The sequence below is a fragment of the Nyctereutes procyonoides genome, unplaced genomic scaffold, assembly GCF_905146905.1.
Source record: "Nyctereutes procyonoides isolate TBG_1078 unplaced genomic scaffold, NYPRO_anot_genome, whole genome shotgun sequence".
In the NCBI taxonomy this organism is placed as follows: Eukaryota; Metazoa; Chordata; class Mammalia; order Carnivora; family Canidae; genus Nyctereutes; species Nyctereutes procyonoides.
Genome location: NW_026575126.1, coordinates 28112593 through 28133789, shown reverse-complemented (window position 1 = coordinate 28133789; position 21197 = coordinate 28112593). Strand labels below are relative to the sequence as shown.

At 41.3% G+C, this 21197-nt stretch overlaps 1 protein-coding gene across 4 annotated transcripts in view; it reads right to left on the bottom strand.

The window, feature by feature from the left end:
* Positions 1-21197, bottom strand: part of CDC14A (cell division cycle 14A) — a 199711-nt gene that overhangs the window by 118970 nt on the left and 59544 nt on the right. The gene's annotated exons all lie outside the window — the stretch shown is intronic.

Sequence of the window (21197 nt, the reverse complement as noted above, 5' to 3'; positions counted from 1 at the left end):
AAAAAAAACTGTGCCTCATAAGACTGTTGGGAAGATTTAATGATTGAATATTGTATGTAAAGTGCTCAGATTTCTATCAAGCACACAGCTATTCTATAGCAAGAGACCACAGAAAGGAGATAAACTTTGGTCCCCAAATATTTTTCTCCTTTTTTACTACCTGTATCCCTGTGAATCAAGATCCACAATGGTTATTTCTGACACCTGAGTCCTAAAGCCGTTCTGTGTATAGACATCAACACATGAGATTGTAAACCCTCGTGACTGCTATATACCAAAACTGTAACATACTATCATTTAATTCAACCCCCTCACTGGCAAGTACAGATGTTGATGCTACTCATTTCTGCATCTTCAAATGGCCTCCTGAGTCTCCTGGTGCCTTAGAATCAACAACCATAAAATAAATGCTGTGGCCGGTTTTATCAAATTCATTGTCAAAACAGCAGAAGATCCGTGAAGTGGCCCATATCTTTCCCCAACAAAGTACATGTAACCAAGAGAAAATTGATGCTGTACTCATTTTTCCTTACATGAACTTCTCATAAACAAAAGAATAAGAATACCAGGCTAGGTTTGTTTTTAGGAAAGGAAAGTAATTACCAGTTACCAGCAAAGAATGAGCCACCAAAGTCCATGGAATGATAATCTACAAAAAAACACTAAGAAGTGAGAAATTCTGCAACAAGTTGAAAGATAAAATTTCTAAAGTCTCTTCCTTGGCTCCCAAGACTTTGGTTCTCAGACTTCTTAAGTGTCCAGACACTTAATTTATAAACTGCTTCTTCCTGAAGACAGCATTGAGTCTTAATTGTCATATGTAAGCACAAACAAATGTTTAATTTTACTCTTCATAGCAACACTTCTTATTCATTTCCTTTTATTATAACCAGTGACTGAGAAAACAATATCTACATTCAACGTTAAAACTAAAAAAAAAAAAAAAAAAGGAAAAAAAGGCAAACATGTCTCAAATCCACACTGATCCTACTTTTCTACTAATCGTTTACAGAAATATTCAGTGTTAAATAATCACTTACAAATTAGATAAAGTCTGACTGCGAACCAGAAATACAACTGAATATTTAAAACAGTTGTATTTTATTCAATCTATTTTAAATCTGTTGTACTGAATAGTCTAATTAAAAGAATGAATGCACCTTGTCTTTAACACATCACAAAGGAAGGTAAGTCGTTCTCCCTGTTTTTCCAGTTCTGAGTCTATTATAAACCACAGATTATGAGGCCTGCAAAGACAATGCATCTGAACAAATACGGAGGCCAAACTAAGTGCAGAAGTAAGATAGAACCTGATGCCAGGCTCTATCCTCATAGCTTACTTCCATCCTAACAATACTTGACACTCATCTGGTATCCTTCTGAGAACAAGGTCTAGGAATGACTGTGCTCCCGGCTGTGGTGATGTTTGCTCTGAAATACTCTCAAGTGATATCTCTTTACATTTTAATTTGAATTTGAGATTTGATACACAGTGGACTTTATTTATGTGAGAACTCATTTAGAATAGAAATACTATCTCTGCCTCTCATGGGCGTGAAGAGAATAAAACCAGGGGCAGCTCTCGGAGGGCCAGTTAAGGAAAACTGCAGACAACATTAGCCCTGTGTGTCTTCCCGTCTTAATTTGACGGGAACCAGAATTTTAGCAGCCTGAAAAGATAGTTCTTCTAGAACTGACAGCTATAGCCGGAACGAATACACATCTCTTGGTAGCTGCGGCTCAGTAACACTTCAGGCTTTTCGTGCCTGAAGAGAGCGCATGTTCCAACATAGACACTGCCGAGCTGCTTGTATCTCACTGAACTAGCACAGCCCCCTATGAAAGCAAACCAGGGAAACACTAAGCCAATGTTCTCAGCACACAGAAGTCTAAAGAGACCCTTTTAAGGAGGAAAAAGAAAAACTATTTGGTCCCAAGAAAACCTGAGTCCCTAGTCTCACATAAGCTGAGTACAAGGCTATTATGCTACGGCACACAGGTAAACACAACTCTGTACCTCAACCATCATTCAATGTCAGAAGGCAATCTATATGAAATATAAAAACAGACTCCAGAACATTACTTGAATAATTCATACTCTCAAATGGAATGGTTTCATGTCAAAAATTCACTGCTTACTTATGAGTTTCACTGCTTACTTATGGATATAGTATGAATTTTATTTTATAAAGCCTTCAAATTTAAAAAAAAAAAAGCTTAAAAAAGTGGAGTACGCTCTTTAAATCAAGGACTGAATTTGACCAAGCTTAGAAGGCAAAGAACCATAACTTCATTTATGATAAAGATGCAGATTATAGACCCACAACACACCAAGCATCAGTGTTTGAATTCTCTTAACACCTATAACCAATTACAGAATGTCTTTAACTTGCAGATAAACTCTATTCTAAAAGCATATTTGTAAAGGCTAATATTTAGATCTCTGGAAATAATTACCCAAAGATAAAATCTTATGGTTGTCAGTCTCTTAGGCTAGTCCAAAAATGATTCATATAGTCCATGTTATCATTAAAATCATATTTCTAAAATAAAATGTGGTGGAAAACATTTCAAAAACATAAAACTAAAACAAAATAATTAGGTTAAAGAGGCACGTTTGCTTTTTAAATTCTCTTCCCTCAGTGCTAATACTTGAGGAAAGCCTAGATTAGAAAAATAAAACATGAGGAAACCAATGCCCATGGTTTGGTTTAAAAGTTTAAAAGTGAACTTTGAATTATTTCAAATGGTGGGATTGGTACTTTAATATATCTAACTCTACTTCAAAATCCAAAGCTTTCCTCAATATTTGGCATTGTGATTAAGACTGCTTCTGGGATGCCTGGGTGGCTCAGCAGTTGAGCACCTGCCTTTGGCTCAGGTCGTGATCCCGGGGTTCAGGATCGAGTCCCGCATCAGGCTCTCTACAAGGAGCCTGCTTCTCCCTCTGCCTGTGTCTATGCCTCTCTCTCTGTCTCTCGTGAATAAATAAATAAAATCTTGGAAAAAAAAAAAGACTGCTACCAAATCTGAGGCAACAGGAGGCGTAGCAAATAAATATGAGAGGAGAAAGATTTCCTGCTGTAAACAGAGGCAGATAATTGGGAAGAAAAGTGGACAAGAAAGGTCAAAAAATTTCTGGACAAACACAGGGGGATGACTGCCAAACTCACTAGAAATGGAACATAAATGGGGTGGAAAAGCAATAGGACCAAAGTATGGCTTACTTCCTCTGAACTTATGGCAATTTACAGCAGCGTAAGCAGAGGGAAGGAGGTTGACCAAACAAATGTATTCATTTTCTTAACTAGAGCGAGCACCTGAAGGGCAAAAAAAAAAAAGAAGCTTTCTCAAATATAGTCACTTATCCTTTTCCAAATTGAAGAAGTTTGCAGGTGAGATGTTATCCAAACTTCTAAGACAGAATCCACATAGGATGTGAACTAAATCTCAGTTCTAGAATCTCATAGTAACTTGTAAGCTACTGTTCTTTGAATTGACTCAAGAATAGAAAATCAACAATGAACACAAACAAGGAACTGGTTGTTCTCTTCCAGTATTTACAAAGATTTGTTGCTTAGAGAAAGCAGGAGAAACAAGAGCTTTGCCCATCAGGCAGGTGTTTGCAGAAAGGATTCCAGAGCCATTTTATTGTGTATTAGCCCAAACTGCTCAAATATATGCCACATGACAGAACTTTCAAGAAAATAACAGAATTTATCATTCTGAAATGTGTGTAGACTTTTTAAAGAAGTAACCATGTTCCCTACAAGTTTATTAATTCCACAAACAGTAAAACTGAAACAAGTGAAGACAATTCCAAATTAAATAAAAGTAACTTAAATCCAACCAACAGATCTACTGCATGCGTAGCCAGTATATACAAGATACAGGAAGTCCATCCATCCTTCCTGGAGCTACTGGAAATTTCCTTCCCCTCCAGCTCACTGCTAGAGGTAAACCTCACTACTTCCAGAAAGCACTCCCCCTTCACCCTGGTCAGCATTTTCTCACCCTGTCTTTTGATCAGCAGCAAGACTCGAGGACAGATTTACTCATAGTAAGAAAAATAAGGAAAGAGAAGAAAGAAAAAGAATTTGCCACAGTTTTACACACAGGTGATTCATTTCTTCAGTAAAGAATTACTGGTACCAGGCACCAGTAATAGATAACACCAAGAATGAGGCAAATGCGTTCCTAACCTCAATGAGTATCCCTTGTACGTTACTTCAAACCTTCCAATAAGAGCCAGGGGATCCCCAACTTCGAACATGCCTCAGAAAAACCTTCAAAGCCATTTTAAGATCTAGATATCCTGATTTCTCCCCCCTGAGATTCTGATTCACCAGATATGAGAGGTCTGGCCAGTGAATATTTCTGAAACAAAGTTATAGTTGAGAACCCTTGTTATAATAAGCATTACAGGGGCACCCAGGTGGCTCAGTGTTTGAACATCTGCCTTTGGCTCAGGGTGTGATCTCAGGATCCTGGGATCAAGTCCTGCATCAGGCTCCCACAGGAAGCCTGCTTCTCCCTCTGCCTGTGTCTCTGCATCTCTCATAATAAATAAAATCTTTAAAAATAATAATCGGGATCCCTGGGTGGCGCAGCAGTTTGGCGCCTGTCTTTGGCCTGGGGCGCGATCCTGGAGACCCGGGATCGAATCCCACATCAGGCTCCCGGTGCATGGAGCCTGCTTCTCCCTCTGCCTGTGTCTCTGCCTCTCTCTCTCTCTCTCTCTGTGACTATCATAAGTAAATAAAAAAATTTTTTTTAAAATAAAAATAATAATAATCATTACAGAAGTCAGAAGGCTAAACACCTGAATTATATCACAGAACTACAAATATGTATTATTTCATTAGCTTTAAGTAATAATGATAAGGGGGCCATGGAAGTCCATAAAATTCCAAGGGCATGACAAAAGGCTTTGTCTGTGTCCTTGACAACCCATGGGTCAAATCTACCTCTTCATGTGTCTAGTAGGGAGTTATATCTTAGGGATACAAAAACGAACGGTAGGGAAAGCAGACAAATAATCAGACCATATTGCATGGTAGCATCAGAGAAATCTGAAACACAGGGATAATGGCACCATGGAGAGCTTTAAGTAGAGACCTAAAAGTAGAGTTCTTTTTCAGGGCAAAACAGATCATTTCAACTTTATAACAACTTCCTACATCATGGAGAATAAAACCCAGACTCTTCTAGATACGAACCCTGGTGGAGACCTGAGACCTCATCACCTGCATCAGCCCCTTCGCCCTCTGTGTTCTGGCCACATCAGCTTTCTCATAGATCCTCAATCATACCAAGTTCATTCCCACCTTGAAAGGCTTTCTACATTCTATTCCCTCTGCCTAAAATGTTCTTCCTCATTATCAGCTTAACGGTCATCACCTCAGAGAAGGTTTCTCTCAACTTCTAATCTGAAGCAGCCAGCCAGTCACTATCGTATTACCACACAGTCATTGTCACTGACCTTTGGTTTGTGCCCCACAGCAGAATAGAAGCTCTATGAGGACAGGGAGTTTATCCCTCTTGACCACTGCTATCTCCTTCAGAGCATAGAAGAGCATCTGGCACAGCTGCTCAATAATTACTTGTTCAAACAACAGAAAGAAAAGAAAGAAAGAAAGAAAGAAAGAAAGAAAGAAAGAAAGAAAGAAAGAAAGAAAGAAGCCAGACAGAAGAGGAGAGGGAAAGACCTTCCCATTAGATGAATAAAGAATTTTTATTAAACAATGAAGACTACAAGGAACCCTGTACTTTCCTCTTTTGACTAAGTTACCAGGAAATTCCTAAAAATTCAAGTTTTAAGCTTGAGCAAGTTGGAGTCTGTGACATGTGACCAAAAAACTCAAAAAACAATACTGCTATTCTACATAGGAGCCAATTAAGAAAGGATCAGGGAACGAAAGAAAACAAAGCAACAGGAGAGAAGTGATCAGGAACGGAGGGAAGAGAAAGAGGTGGGAGTAGCAGGGAAAGAACAAAGATGAAGGAGAGCCACAGAGAGATAACAAGGAGTGGTAGGTGACTAACAGCCATAAATGAAAGCCAAGGGCAAAGTATGAGAAAACGGGTAACTGGTTATTTCACACAGTGGCGTTAACTGAGCCTCTGGTACCTAAATAAGCTGGGGGCTGCTAACCAACAGGGGAAGGACTAGAATGCCAAAAGTACAGGGTTTCTTGTCCCTCCCTGCTCTGCCTCTTGGGCCAAGTTCCTTAATTTCTCTGGGTTTCCTAGCGCAGTAAGGAGGAGGAGGAGTGAAGGGTAGGGGCAGGCAGGGCAAAGAGAGGACCTCTTTCTAGGATCTGTCTGTTTCTGCAACTTAGGGAAGAATCACTCTCCCAGATCAATTCTTCAGAGAAGAAATTATTCTCTGAATTGCTATAGTAGGTAAAGTAAAAGCCAGAATCCTGGAGTCTTTGTATTTAACTTCAGATCTAGGTCAACCAATATGCCTTTAAAAAAGTAAAATAGGGTTTATAGAAAGAGTCTAGTGGCCCACATTCTGGGTAAAACCCAAAATTCTTTATTGTAATAAGAGGATTTTAATCAACAACTTAAATCTGACTTCCTCTTCCATGAATTCAGAAGTAAAATATTGTCATCAGTGAGTACACATGTATAAAATGTAATATCTAACATATTTTTTTTAACTCTGTGCTAATAATGGCATAGCCCAATGCCAGGATATCCTAAAAATGGCCCTGGTTGTTTTTTAATTCATACACCTAACTTGGAAACAAGAAAACAAAATGATTTTAGAAACTGTTTTAAAATGTTAATCCTGTTTTGTCACTCTTTCCATTATTTCACAGATGTGTTTCCAGAAAAAGAATAAAACTTAAAATGTGGCTCCAGGTAAAAGATGTAGGTTGCTGCCAAAAGTTCTACCCAAATGCAGACAACTGAGAATTTTCTCAAAATTTCAGACACTTCTGAAGGGAACATAAATATTTTATCACATTCCACAAGTAGGATTTAAAGTGTCCCAATTCCAAGACAGACAATACCCTGCGATGCTGTTAGAAGAGTTACAGCATACCCAACAATTCTTTGTAGAGAATGGATCCATTCCCATAGCTTTTAACAAGCAGTTGATTTCAAATTAAAACATTATAGCCGAGGGACATCTGGGTGGCTCAGTGGTTGAGCATCTGCCTTTGGCTCAGGTCATAATCCTGGTGCCTGGTCTCTGCCTCTCTCTATGTCTCTCAAGAATAAATAAATTAAATCTTAAAAAAAAAAAGCATTGCAGCCAAGACCCTGGTGACAGAAATCAAGGCCAGGACCTGGGGGTAGGAGTGGCATGATGTAGACCTCACCTATGGAGTTCATCTGCATCATTTCATACAAGCTATTAACATGAGATCAGTCATCTTGGAAATTTGAATCCCCTCCAGGGCTGTCTCATACCTCATTCATTCCTCTATTCCTTAAAACAAGAGGTAGGCACTATGCTAGACACTGGAGATACAAACGTGAGGAAGGGTCATCCTTTCCCTCAAGGAACTCACCCTAGGGGCACCTGGGTGGCTCAGTCGGTTAAGCGTTGCCTTCAGCTTGGGTCATGATCTCAGGGTCCTGGGATCGAGTGCCAGGAAGCCTGCCTCTCCCTCTCCCTCTGCCTACCACTCCTCCTGCTTGTTCTTTCTCTCTCTCTCTCCCTCTCTCTCTGTCAAATAAACAAAATCTTAAAAAAGGAGCTCACTCTAGTAGGAGAGAGATGGCAAAGCAAGTGATTGCAAGGAGCTTACTCTAGTAGCTGCTATTGCACATAATCAATTATAAGACAAGGTAAGGAGAGCTATAATTAAGCCATGGTCTGGGTCAGATAATAAGAAATGACAAAATAAACAAATGGGGGGTAGGGGAAGAGTAGGCAAACAAATTATGGAGAAAACATCAGGGAAGGTTTCCCTGAGAAGGGAATTATGGCTTTATTACTTAGAAATTTCTCAAAGCAAGCCCCACTAAATGACTCACACACCACCTTTCAACAAAGTGTAAAGTCTGATTCACCCACAGTATCTTCACATGGAAAAGCTTGTCTGTCTACTCATTAATTTGAAACTATGAACCACAAATGTTAACTCCCCTACTCAGTAATTCTCTAAAGTACTACGGCAGCTCCAAATAGTTCTTTCAGGCTGAGGTAACGCTTTCCTAGTCCCACTATTCACCCCGATTAACTGTGAATTTGCTAACTACACCCCTGGCTTTGGGTCCTCATCATAAAAGCTTGGTTTCCCATAATAAAAACTCAGGAACCCTACAAGCATTTGTCATGGGGTGGGGGCGGTGAGAGGGGGTGGGTACAGGGGACCCAGGGCTGAGGCAGAGAAGCAATAAAGAGAACGAAGAAAGACACACGGGTCAGGATGGCGCTGACATAGGAACCTAGTAGCTGACATGTGCGCGGCTAAATTTACCCATGCGGTCGCCAGGATTTGGGCCTTAGAATCACTCCACACAACGCAACCCCAACAGGACCTCCTCCTTTATTTAAAACTTCAGAAAATACATGTGGAGAGGGCTTTTTAATTTCATTTCACTGTCCATTATGGGGGAAAGGCTACTGTTTTACTCACTAGGTCAAGCAGAACAGATTTCTTGAAATGAAACTTACATAGATTAAAATTATGCATTCCAAAACTCTTATAAACCTAAGGTTTAGATTAGATATCACCAAGTGCCTAAGGCATCACATACCATCATCACGAATATAGAAACTACGCGGGATGAGACACTTCATAACAGGCCCGGAAACCGGCTAGGCGCTGGCTCCTTGGGACCCCCAGGACTGACCCAAATTCAGGCTTCTCTCACTCAAGGTTGTCACAAGTGAATAAACACACATTTTGGCTGCCAGGAAGAAAGGGATGCGTAGGAGCTTGAGGGAAACATAGTGATTCAAATGAAAGTGAGATAAGAAAAGACAGATTGCATTATTCGAGGTCTTAAAACAAACTCCGCTCTTCCCAACCATCAAGTATCAACTGAATCAGCAGCATGTGAAAGCCAGCTGGACATTTTGATATTTAGACAGAGGAGGTTTCTGAGAAGTTCAGAACACTTTCCATTTTCCCGAGGCTGTTCATGCTTAATCGTGGGCTAACCCACACAGTCACCTGTGTACTCAGTGCCAAAAACTAATATTCTAAAAAACATGCAAATACATTTCAGATTCTCAGCCTAGTAAGCAGATTCTGCAATGGCTGTGTTTTGCAAACTGCAGGTAACAGCAACATCAATTTAATGGTGTAAAGATTTTTTTTTTAAGATTTTTTTAAATAAAACAGGACAGAATATAAAATGTCAGTATAACTCACTCATTGTAAAGGAAGAACTGCTTCCTGAACATTTTGTCACAGTTATACATGTGAATGGTGTGTGTATACTAAGAAGCAGTGTAAAATATGATTCTTACTCTGGTTTATAGCGAAAAAAGCTTTGGAAAGCCCTGTCCTGAGATCCAGTCTCAACTAATTCATGCCACTCCTTGGTTCTCCTGTTCTCCTGTCACTCCTGACGTTCAGATGTAACCTAATCTACCCATGGGCATCACCAAAAAAAGTGGGTGAAGAACTGCCACTGAATCTGGCTGGTACCCAAAGGTATTTGGGGTGTTAGCCCCACTAGCCAGAATAAAGCTCAGATGCCACCTGGAAGAGAAACTGCATGGCCGAAGGCTTTGTAACTGGAAATTTCTGCCCTTCCATACCACATGCTATTCTGAATCTTCTGCAGAGTATTATGGTTTTGACGTAGCATTATTCTCAGACTAGCCCTGCTCAATTACATGCTGTGGATCAATAAAGCTCCAACTAGAAACTTGAGGATCTGGGTTCCAGTCTCTCACTTACTAGATTTGACCTTGGGCAGATACTCGATCACTGTGGGCTCAGATTCTCCAAATGAAACCTGAGAAAGCACGACTGGAGCAGAGAGACGTACCTCTAAGGTTCTGCAAAAGTGAGTCTACTTTTCCAGATTCACATACATTTACTTTAAACTCGAGAAAACCATAAACACAATCAAATGGATTCAATATCGACGGTGGTTGTTTAGTAGCCAGCTAACCTCATCTGATATAGAATTTGGAAGCACAATCTCCGGTTTCTATATGCATGTTCCAGTAAATGTCTCATTGCGTAGGAAGCCTACGGCGCCACGCCTCACCGGGGACACGGTCCACGAGCTCACCTCCCTGCGAGGGGAGGGGCTCAATGTCCCCCGAGCAGCTGCGGAGGCGGTGCTCGCGGCTCCAGCACCGGCACAAGGTCAAGAAGGAGGCGCCCAGAAGGAGCGGGGCCCCCAACGGAGCACACCTGGATGGAGCGCCCCGCCCCCCCCCAACGGAGCGCACCTGGAGGGAGCAGGTCGTCCCCCCCCACGGAGCGCACCTAGAGCGCACCTGGATGGAGCGGGTTCCCCGGATGGAGCAGGCCCCCGATGGAGCGCACCTGGAGCGCACCTGGATGGAGCGGGTGCCCCTGACGGAGCGCACCTGGACAGAGCAGGTCCCCTGGATGGAGCGGGCCCCGGACGGAGCGGGCCCCCCCAGACGGAGGGTACCTGGATGGAGCAGGTCCCCCTGACGGAGCAGGCCCCCCATGGAGTAGGTCCCAGACGGACCAGGCCCCAGGACGGAGCACGCCCGTGGACAGAGCGGCCCGAGGCGGTGAAGACGCACCTGCGGGGGAAACATCCTGCCCGACAGGGTGGGCGTGGACAACGGCAAGACCTTTACCCAGGTGGAAATCAAGCCCGAGATGATGGGCCACGACCTGGCGACCTCTCCATCATGTACGAGCCCGTGAGGCTCAGCAGACCCGGCGTCCCGGTCACGCACTCCTCCCACTTTGCCCACTCAAGTAGCCCTCAAGTAGCCAGTCCGGCCAATAAAGGCACCGACTCGTCCAAAAAAAAAAAAAAAAAAAAAAAGTAAGTGACTCTGTTCTGTCCAGATGTTTGTATAAAATTGAACGGCGATGGCTCCGACTCCTGTGACTGCCAGGTGAGGCCCAGGCAGACATGCATAGGACACGCTGATTGCAGACGCCCGGGAGTGGCTGATCACAGCCCTCGCATCACGCAGCACAGACACATTTCATGTGACGCTCTGATAAGTCTCTTCGAGGCTTCAGGTACCTCTTTTCAAAATTTTTTTGCATAAAAAAATACATACAGTTTAAATTTTTAAAGATTCAACTCTTGGGGCAGCCCAAGTGGCTCAGCGGTTTAGCGCTGCCTTCGGCCCAGGGCCTGATCGTGGGGTCCTGGGATCGAGTCCCACCTTGGGCTCCCTGCATGGGGCCTGCTTCTCCCTCTACCTGTGTCTCTGCCTCTCTCTCTCTCTCTCTCTCTCTCTCTCTCTCTCAGTCTCTCTGTCTCTCATGAATAAATAAATAAAATCTTAAAAAAAAAAAAGGATTTTCCTCTATGGGAAAAAACTAAAACTCTGAGGCTAAAATTAAGACTCTCATCCATGATACTGATTTCAAATGGTTGTACATGTGAACAAAGCCCATTTCAGTTCTAAAATTCGAGAAAGTTATATAAAACATTTTGTCTTACTCAGTAACTTTAAAAGTATAAATTAATACCTGAAGACCCTATGATTCTTGCTATTATTTTTATAATTAATCCTGAGTTCATAATTTAAGTACTACAGCTTTTAAATTACTCCATATTAAACTTTGAAGAATTGTGGAAGATTAACTTTGATTTATCAATGTTTTTATCAACATTATACATTCAGCCATTCACGCCACAAATTTTTACTGAGCACTTTTTATATGTCCTACACTGTTTTAGATGCTGTCCTACACTGTTTTAGATGCTGTTGTGAGGAACAAAACACAATCCCTTCCCCTTTAAAGGAAAAATAATAAACAAGTAAACACACAATTCCAAGCAGTGAAAAAGTACATCCCCTTAATTCAGTATATAAATGAAACAAATAGACATAAGCTTTGGCATAGAGAACGTGTATACATGTCTTTTCAAGGCTCCTAAAATTCAAAAATTCGTGGGTAAACTGCAAGCATAGTGTATCAGCACTTAAATACAGTGTGTGCATGTGTGTGTATGCATGTTGTGTACATACATATGTAGGTGTATATAAATTTGTGAGCTTATTTACAGCATAGGAGAAGTTTGTTATCAGGATGCCAAAAGGAGAATAGAAAAAAAAAAAACTGAAAAGATTTATTCAGTTAAACTTGAGAAACATACCTTTCACAAATGAAAAGCAAACAGCTGATTTTCCTAATCCACAGCTAAACATCACATGCAAGGAGGGTCAAATAAAAAATAGTATTGTTCCTCCTTTATGCTGAGGACTAACAGAATTTCCAAATTCAAAGAGTTTAAAATTGAAAGTGCTCTATTATCTTAGGAAACCTCACCTGCTTTTGAAACCACCAAAAATATAAGCCTACGAGGATAAAAGCCTGTCTGGCCCATTTACAGGCAATATCACAAAAGTGTTCTTGCCTATCAAGCTATAAAAGGAAGGAACTTGAAAACAGGAAATTGCCCTGCCTCAGCCTGATGCCACACCTCCCTTCCTCTCCACAATTTCCATAAGCAGAAGAAGCAAATGCTATCTGTGAGATGTAATGAGAAGCCACAGAGGTTGACAGTACACTGGTAGCTAACATCAACTTTATTACTGTTTTAATAAATATTTAAGGTAAATGCTTTTATTATTTTGAACCAATATTTTTCTTGGTGATTTCACCTATGTTTTTTAGATAACATGTGGTTAGCCTATAGCTTTTTTTTTTTAAGATTTTATTTATTTACTCATAAGAGACACAAGAGAGAAAGGCAGAAACATAGAGGGAAAAGCAGGCTCCATGCAGGGAGCCCGACGTGGAACTAGATCCCAGGACCCCAGGATCACGACCTGAACCAAAAGCAGGCACTCAGCCACTGAGCCACCCAGGTGCCCCTAACCTATAGATTTCCCCCCACACCCTTCTCAGGGACCTCCCAGGAAGACTCAGCTCTCCCCTAACCTATAGATTTTTAATGATAAAGCATTTCTGAAATTGCAATTTACAGATGAACTGTGAATTAGAGATTAAGGAAACTAACATACTTGTCCCAACCAATAAAAACAAAAACAAATTCAGAGTTAGTTGGCCTAGATTACCATTTTTCAATGGTTTAAGAACATATTCATGAACCATTTTTAAATAATACTATCCTGAATATAATTTTTTATATATTCGGTAGACCACTAGGTGTTGAATAATCATTAGATCTGTTATCAGCACTTCCTAGGTATTCAGACATATGTTAGTACTTACTAACGTAGTACTTTGAAAAGTAACAGAATTTAAGGTATATGGACTTCCTAATTTCTCACAGAAACTTGGACTGATGGGTGTGATTTCTAGGGGTCTACATCTATTGATACAAATTGATTCACGGAAAGGACTTCTTTTTTATTTTTAAAGATGTATTTAAGAGAGAGCGTACATGGGATGGGAGGGGCAGTGAGAGAGGGAAGGAATCTCAAGCAGACTCCCTGCTGAGCACAGGTTGGATCTCACTACCCTGAGATCATGACCTGAGCCAAAATCAAGGGTTAGATGCTTAACTGACTGAGTCACTCAGGAACCCCAAAATGACTTCTTCTCTTAAAGGAAAGAAGAGACTGATACTTTTCAACTTTTAATGGCCCAAAAACAAGAAATAGGTTTTCAAAACACCAACTATTCAAAAGTTAACAAACCTACAAATAAATACAGGAAAAATAAATCTCATTAGTCAAAAAATGATTAGTAAAACAATGAGGTATCATTTCACCAATTAGATTTTTATATCTTTAATGTCTATACCCAATATGCAAAGACACTGGAGACATCGTATAGTGCCAAATTTAGTACAGACTTACTTTAATATGGTAATATGCTCCAAGAACCTAAAAAATGGTTAGGGGCACCTGGGAGGCTCAATGGGCTCAATCCACAAAAAGAAACACTCATAATACCAAACGATATTTGTCACATTATAAGAAAATATTGCAAAGGAATCTAAAATGTTAAAAAAAAAAAAAAACAATGGTATGCCCTCTAAATGGAATATTATTTGGTCATCTAAGTAGCAAAAAAGGCAAAACATATGCAGGCCAAATGAAAAAAGGTTCACAAAACTACACTGCAATTTATACTTAAGTGAATATTCAGGTTTAGAATGATGTTATTGCAGGAGAATTTTCCTACTTTTCTTCTACAATGTGGTTATGCCACTTTTTAAATTAAAAAAAAAACTAGTTTCAAATAAATTCACTGAATTACCCCCTTTTCAAACTAGATATTTAAAATATATTAATCATTTCCCAACCCCTCCATCCACCCCCCCCCCAAGAAAACATCTTCTCCTCCATGCACCTCCACTTACCCTCTCAATATCCCTTCACCAAATTAGCCTACTGGGGTTGGCCATCACTGATCCTTCCCTCTCCTCAGGTTTGACCCTGGTCCCCAAACACCCTCCCCAGAAGAATACCAAGAGTTATTCACCTTAGCATCCTCAACTCCCAGAACGAGGCCTCATGTATAAGGGCTAGAAAAACACTTGTTGATTTATATATTTATCCAATTTGGCTCCTATTGCACATTTTTCTCAATTATTTATTACTCATCTGTCCCCCATTTTAAGCCAGGCATTCATTCTTTTCTCTAGGTTTCATTTTTTTTGTATTCCCCAGAGCCCACTACAGTGCTGGGTCAAGCTCATCTGAGCTAAATAAATATTTACTGAACTAAAGAATGCCTGAATACACAACTCAAAAATGAGAAATTTGCTTAGTTTAGACAGTTTCTACCTTTAAAATGCAAATAACATCCTAAAAAAAAAATCTCACACCACACCTTCCAGTGATTTAAGCAATCAAAAGATTAACAACCATCTGAGTATCACTGAGCCAAGGAAGGATGTAAATGTAAAATAGGGTGGAAAGAAAGGCACAGGCTTCAGCTCTTGGGGAAGTCAGACAATAGCTCAGAAAACTTTCTGGAAGGACACACAACTTTTCTGCCTAGACCCACCAGCCATTCCTAAATGCTTACAATGCCAGGCACTGCCCCGGGACACCTTCATGATCATGACCTCCCCTTCAGTCCTCACCACAACTATGTTAGGTGGGGTGTTATTATCTCTATTTTAAAAATGGAAAAAAACAGGAATTTGTATGAGTTAAATAGCTTGCTCAAGACATAAAACTAACAAGTGAATTCGAGGGTGAACCCGTGGCTCTGCTCAAGCCGCTGCTCTCAACCACCGTGCCAGGTGGAGAATGGCTTCTTTGCAATTAGTAGTAGACTTAGAGATAGAATATAACTACTAAGGCGTTAAGTGTAGTCTACAGAATAAATAGCAGACACAGACATGATTACAAAGTCTACAAACCTTCGCCTTGTCATCTCTAATTCAGACATGACATCTGGCTCAGCCCAGTTCCAGTTAATCCATAATTAGACCCCTTATTAGCAATGTGAGGACTTAACAAGTGGGTTAAAGAAAACACATTGCAGTTACAGCCTCTGCTTAAGCACCCTCTGCATATCTGGGGGGGAGAAAAGAAATCTTAATTCTTTAACTCTGAACTTCATTTTCTAAGATAAACCATCATACGTATTGTAACGTCTCACACGTAATATTTTTCCAATCCTCCAGTCATCATGGGCCTGATACAAATCCTCCTTGACCTCTTTATCATAGTTCTGTGAACTGAAAGCAAGATAGTAACTTGTGAGGATTTGGTCTTTAAGCATGTAGCAAGAAGCTAATTAATTCTAATTAGCTTATATATTATATATTAATATTAGCTTATATTATAATTATAATTAATTATAATATCTTAGGGCCTATTTTCTTCAAACTCATGTGAGAGTACTGTAGTTGCCACTAAGATCCCAGCATCCTGACCCCTAACACCAACAATGCACTGAGTATTATCCTAGAAGGGAAACACCTTCCCGACAAAGTTAATCACTTCTTAAAATCTGTGCCCTTCATATCTCAAGAAGTACAATGTCACAGCTTAGGTATAAAGTGATACTTCATCAGTAGGGACTTCCCTGAAATGGTGCCTGTCATCTATCTGTTCAGTGTCACGGTGATCTCCAGTGGCCACATCATTCTAGCAACCCCAGCTTTAGAATCACCCACAGAGAAGGGTTTGTGGATTTCCTACTGAACATGATGTTCTATATTTTATCACCTTCTTAATACTCATGACAGTTCTATGAGATAAAATGTATAAAGGCTCTCCTCTACTTAGAGATAAGAAAATAGAAACACAAGCTTGTGTGACATACTTAAAGTCCTGATCTAATGGAGAAAACACAGGCAAAGCCCTGACTCTGTAAGTGCATGTTTGGCACAAGATGTCAAACTCAAAAGCAAAATATGATAGCTGCAGAACAATATGAATGTACCTAATACTACTGAGCTGTACACTTAAAAAAGTTAAGACTCATCACAAGAAAAAAAAAAGTTTTTGCCACTATGTACGGTGACAAATGTTAACTGAACTTATCATGGTGATCATTTTTCAATACATACACATATTAAATCATTACATTGTACACCTGAAAATGTTATATCAGTTAAACTTCAATTTAAAAAATAATTAAAAAGAAAGAAGTGGCTAAGACAGTAAATTTTATATGTGTGTATTTTACCACAGTTTTTAAAATTGGGAGGGAAAAAGGTTTATCCAAAAAAAAAAAAAAAAAAGGCAAAGTAATGATGTGACTTTGGGTAGCAGGTACCGCCCTTGGACTCTGATCCCTGCTTTAATTCTGCATCTTCAAAGGCCATAGTTGGCTTGGTCAAAATTACAACATTCTGGTAATGAGGAAGAAACCACTTTACAGTTTATGTCCAATTTGATCACTTTCAGTTTCCCTCTAAAGTTACCTAAAGGAAGTTACCTTCCTTCCTTCTGCATTCATTGCGTAGATACTTATGGAGCACCTACTATGTGCAGGGCATGGTTCAAAGCTGATGTTCAGCATCCAAATACCAAAATAGTTGCATTATCAGTTGCTAAGTAGCTGTGGCCTGCAGCATTCCATGCCCCTCCACGCTGGCCATCTCATCTCTTCCCTGGGACACCCCCGTCCCTGGACTTCCCCATGACTCAGCATAACAGGAAGGCTCCATGGTGGCGAGCTTCCAATTCAACTGGTGAATGCCTGGGCCTAACCCCTTGTTAAGTGTTTTATCACCTCCCAGACACAGCAACGAACAGAACAGACAGGGTTCCTACCCTCTAGTCTAGAAAAGAAATAATACATAACTACTAAATACAAAAATGAATCAGATCATTTCAAAGAGTAGAGTGCTGTAAAGAAAACAAAATGACAAGGGACTAGAGGGTGACTGGGCTGAGGGGGGGCAGAGCAAAACTTGAGAGGAAGTCTCTCTGAGGAAGTGACATTACAAGGAATCAGGAATGCAAAGGTCTCAGGTAAAAACACTCCAGGGAGAACAGAAATGTCAAGGCCTTCTGGTGGGAATAAGCTTGAGATTCTCATGGTTAGAAGGCCAGTGTGACAGGGGCATCCTGAGCAAGGAGAACACAGAGGTAGACAGGGCCAGATCAGGGAGGATCTTACTGGCATTGGTAAGGAGGTTGAATTCAATGCCAAGAACAGTGAGCAAGCACTAGACAAATTTGAAACAGGGCCATGAATGATCTAATTTATATTTTTAAAAGATCACTCTGACAATTGTGTAGCAACTCTGATTAAACAAAAGCAAGAGTGAAAAAGGAAACAAGTGTACGATGCTCCGGTGGTAACCCAGGTGGACAGCCACAGTGGCTGGAGCTATTGGACAACAAGAGATGGAAAGAAGTATTCTGACTCAATATATGTTTTAGAGGCAGAGCTGACCACACCTACTGACAAGTCTAATGTGGGATGGCGAAACAGGAAGAATGAAAATGACTGCTATCCTTGTTTGTTTCAGCAAGCCACTGATGGTGGTCCACTTACTAAACAGGCAATGACTGTGGCAATAAACAGGTTCAAGGAGAGAAGGAATAAAAGCCTGTATTGTCACAATAAGTATGAGATACCATTTAGATTATATAATGTGGAGATACAAACATGTAGTTGGATGTTTGACCTTAATAACAGGAAGTTTTCCCCAGAAAATTATGGCTTATCCAAACAGCAACATTTAATACATGTATAACTTCAAATGCAAATGACTGACTCTCTTCTTACAAAACTTGTGCCAACAACTAAGTGCATGTATACAACATGAAGTAAGACACACAATTCTCTTTAAGGAAAGAATACAATTCTTGGCTTTCATTTTTATTAAGTATTATGTCAAAAAGCCTCCTGGGGAATGCATTTCCAAAATTGGAAAAAAAAATCAATTTGGAAATGAATAATACAAGAATAATTACTTTACATCGCTTCTCCAGACTGTAACGAGCGTGTAAGGCAAGCTCGTGCTGCCCTCAGCACTTCTTCAACCCTGCTGAGACTGCTTTCCCATCATTTGGTTGCATTAAAGTGGTGGAAACTTCTGTACTAGATGTATTTTATCCCAAGCTCAATGTGTCTATTGTGACCTAACTTCGTTTTAAAACTCTAGAGGTGTCATGATGAAATTAAGGATGAAACCAGAAACGGAAAGGACAAGCATTAAGAAGGAAAGAAGAGAGGGGAGGCAAGAGGGCAGGGAAGGAGGGAAGGAGAGGCGAGAGCAGCAGATGACCTCTTCCTGACGGCAATGCCTCATGACCGAGGACTCCCGGAGAGGATGCTCATGCGACATCACAAAACCCCTCAGGAAAGACACGCCTGGTAAATGGCTGGAATCCAGAGGTTATTACCAGCTCTCCATATTCTAAATAGTGTCAATTATCAGTTTCAGATGAGTAATAATTAGTGCAAAGCGAAAACTAAGCACTTCAGCTTACCAGCGCTTCGCCGAACCTTCCTGCCAACAGCCAGCATTTCGTGGATGCTTTTCAAATACAAGCAACAGTCTGGCTGGCACTACAAATAATCCTCGTATCCTCCGGATTGGAAGGAAACTTAGAGGTCATTATATCCAACCCTATCGTTTTACAGATAAGGAAACTAAATAAAGCAAAGAGAGATAAAGTGGCTTACCCACCATCCCAGAGCCACTTCGGGATGAAAAAATGTTTTTCTGATTCTTAGTCATGATCCTTGATCATGATCATACCATGCTGCTTACAGAGTGAGAAAGACAAGTGCCACCAGGGATGGCCCCAGGCTTTACCAGAGCTACATCAGAGGGGGAAAAGACAGGCAGAGCTGGATATTTCAGGCCTGGAAACAAGGCCCCAGCCTGCAGGGAGGCTGTCCACCTGCCACCATGCTCAGCCCACACCCTACAACAGCTGACAGTCTTTCCAATGCCACCCCTGGGCTTTTTCTCCCAGAGCTATTGGTTTTATGTGGCAGACTAGGATGTACAGTCAAGATCTTCAGAGGAAGACCCTTGAAAGGTCACCTGCTGCTGAAGAACAGCGCTGCTCACAGGCCCGGTGTGGGCCCCCGCAGATGGTCCCCGGAGCTGGCTGGTGGGGCGGGTGGCCAACGGGCACACTGCGACCACATACACAGCCCAGGATGGCCTCGAGGGCCTGCCCCCTGTGCCCTGGGGCTTGGATTTGTGGGGCTGCTGGACTGGAGGCTCTGGAGACCAGGACAGCCCTCCCCGAGGGTCGGGAGGAGGGCGGATGATCTGTCTCCAGCCCCCCCAATGCCTCCCCTCCCCTCCCCTCCTCCTCCCCTACCCCACTTCTCCTACCCTACCCCCACTGTTCTCCTACCCTCCCCCCCCCCCTCGGGCACCTGGACAGAACTCAGGAGGGTGGGCAGCAGGTCGACGCTGAAGCCCGCCAGAGCCACCTCCAGGCTGAAAGGTGTCCAATAAAACTTGAACGAAGCCACACACACACACACACAAAAAAAAAAAAAAAAAAAAAAAAGCAGTGTGCTGCCAAGCCTCAGAGCAGCATAGACCCTCCCCAAGGACGACGAGAAATGACACCTCTCCCCCCTCCGCCTTCAGACCAGCATATTCCTAAGTAGATCCCACACGTCCCTAAAAAGCTATTAGAGGTTACAAATGAGTTTGAGTCCTGATGGCTTCTGCCTTCCAAGTTTTTGCCCAATCCCAGTATATACAGAAAATTCTAAAAATAGTCACACCAAAACTCTGTACCACATTCACCTGGAACTCACACTTACGTCTTAGTACTTACAGAGAACAAAAGTTCCAATCAAGATTATTTTAGGAAAGTCTTGTCCATTATTAGGAAGTTGTAATATATGCAGCATTTATATTTGGTTTGCCTACTGCAAACACATGTATACATTAATAAATGGGTTGATAAAAAAATAATAATAACCCTCCCTCCATGCAATCTATGATTTCCTCTTTTGCAAAAAAGAAACACCTCAACAGTCTTTAAAAGTCTTACACTAGGGGCACCTGGGTGGCTCAATGGTTGAGCATCTGCCTTTGGCTCAGGGTATGATCCTGGAGTCCTGGGATGGAATCCCACATCAAGCTCCCCACAGGGAGCCTACTACTCCCTCTGCTTATGTCTCTGCCTTTCTCTCTGTGTCTCTCATAAATAAATAAATATAAACTTAAAAAAAAAATCTTCCACTACTGGGGCACCTGGGTGGTTCAGTGGGTTAAGTATCCATCTCTTGATTTTGGCTCAGGTCATAATCATAGGGTTGTGGGGCTGGGCCTAGCATGGAACCTGCTTAAGATTCTCTCTCTCCCCATCCCTCTGCCCTCCTTTCACCCCTCTCTCTTGAAAAAAAAATGAATCTTCCCCTATAGAGGTGACCTGGTGGCTCAGTCCATTATGTGTCCAACTCTTGATCTCAGCTTAAGTCTTGATCTCAGGGTTGTAAATTCAAGCTCCATGCTGGGCATGGAACCTACTAAACAACTAAATAAATAAAAATAAAAATATTCCACTATGTATCTTTTCTCTAGAAATATTCTTTCTGGATAGTCTCTTTAAAAAAAACATCTATACAGGGATGCCTGGGTGGCTCAGCAGTTAAGCATCTGTCTACCTTCAGCTCAGGGCATGATCCCAAAGTCCCAGGATTGAGTCCCACAATGGGCTCCCTGCATGG